Here is a 2,133-nt window from a genome sequence, read left to right as displayed (position 1 = left end):
TAATTTTGAGACACATCAGCATATAGCTAGAATTTAAAACCTGGGGAATGGAAGAAATCAATTAAAGAAATTACAGACAGAGGAAATGAAGTGAGGATCCAAGGCCAAGGGCTGGGGCACTTAGTATCTACACGTAGAACTGAAGAGAAGTCAGCACAGTGACCAAGCAGCAACAATCAGCAAGGCAGGAAGAAAACCAGAAACACGTACTGTCCTGGAAACCAAGAGAAGCAAATGGTTCTTGATAGAGAGAGAAATGAGTTATGCCCAATGTCGGGAGGCTGAGTATGAGAGGGAAAGGGGTGAGCGCAGAATTGGCACCTGGAGTCACTTGGACACAAGTTTCAGTGGAGTGGGAGGACTGAGGCCTATGTGGAACAGGCAGAGGAAAAATGGAACGTGGTGGGGTGACAGCGTTTAATTTGGACAACTCTCCTGAGAAGTTTTTCTGTGAAGGGTAACAGAGAGATGGGCGGTAACTAACGGGGGAAAAGAGGCCAGAGCAGGAGGTTTTAACGAAAGAAGATCCTAGAGGGTATCTAACGTGCTGACAGGAATGACCTATCAAGAGGAAGATGCAGGAAAGAATCATCGCCGGAGCGAAGGCATGGAGAAGTCAAGAAGAGACAGGATTCAGTGAGCAGGTGGAGGAGCTGGCCTGCTACAGAAGCAGGGCTACTTCACTCGGGAGGAAAGGCAGGGAAGGAGCCCACATGCCAAGTCACGTGGTTGATATGGTGAAAGATAAGGGAATTCCCACCTGTTTCTATTTCTGTCATGGAGTGGGGGGCAAGGTGATCATGAGAAATGCGAGGACGAGTTGTGAAGAGAAATGAAGGTGTCAAGCAGCAATTCCAGGGAGTGGGAGAATAAACAGACGAGGAGGGTATATGAGGATGGCTCAGTAGTCAGACGTAATGAAAGACACGAACAGGGGAGTGGATGAGTAAGGTGGAGGGAAGTACAAATTGAGCTTCAAAAGGCTAGGAAATGGGCCCAGGGTCACAGAGCTAATGGGCAGGAAGGCAGCGATTCACACTGAGGCCCAAGTGACTTCACACTCCGTGCTCTTTCCACGCTGCGAGTCCCTCAGGCACAACTGATCGACCCAGTACAAAGACAAAGCTGCAGGTAAAGTGCGTCTACAAAGAAAGATTCCTTGAGCCCCACAAACGTGACTGCTGTGGGACCCTGATTTTGTTATGACCTACAAAGAATCTAGGAGGATGCCTCAGTATTTCACCCTTCCCGATGCCGCCCAGGGATGTCATCCTAACCCTCCCGTTCTCCTTTGGATTGCCACCTACAGGCCTGTCGGCTTATTTCCAGTCTCCAGTGCCCCTGACTTCCGGACTGCTAAACACGGTCTTTGTGAAATTCAGATTAGTTCTTCCACTGCACAAAATCCTAGCACCACGCACAAGACTCTTCTTCACGATTCGGCCACATTCCCCTGGCCTCCCCCACAGCTCGTGCCGCAGCCCTGTTATTTACCATTCCACAGCCCTGACGGCCCTTTTCATGCTTCTACACCTTTGGGCATGCTGGAGCTCTCCTTGAAACGTCTGTCCTCGGCCCTGGTTCACACGACACACTCGCATTTATCCAGTTCCAGCGTCCCTTCCCCAGAAGAGCTTTCCTTCTCCACCTCTCCTTCATCCTCCTCCACCATTCCCAGACAACCGCTATAGGGGCTTTGGCCGTACTGCATTAAAATTCTCTATTTCTCTCATCCTCCACATCAGAGCACAGCATCTACCTGACTCATACTAGGTGCTCAAATCCTGTGTTGAATGCTGAATGAGAGTGAATTTAGCTATTCAATACCGAAGATGATGAAGTGAGCTGAACTGCTTTTAGTGGGGCTCAGTGTCTCACACCACATTTGTCATGTTCCCAAGGGATGTCAGAGGGATACAGAATCCATCTGCATCCATAGCACCTTTCACAACCTGCTCTGAAACCCAACATTTCGAGGCTGCTTTCAAAGTCAGAGGTTACTGAACAAGCTTACTACATAAATGGTGGATACATTACGCAGATGAAACATAAACAGCCTGGCCAGGCCGCTGGAGGACACCGGCCGACACCGTACAGAAGGAGGTGGGCCAGGGCCCAGCAGGTGTCTGCAGG

This window comes from Phoca vitulina, unplaced genomic scaffold, assembly GCF_004348235.1.
Source record: "Phoca vitulina isolate PV1807 unplaced genomic scaffold, GSC_HSeal_1.0 scaffold65, whole genome shotgun sequence".
In the NCBI taxonomy this organism is placed as follows: Eukaryota; Metazoa; Chordata; class Mammalia; order Carnivora; family Phocidae; genus Phoca; species Phoca vitulina.
The sequence above is the reverse complement of the archived record's forward strand: the minus strand, read 5'-3'. Positions refer to the sequence as shown.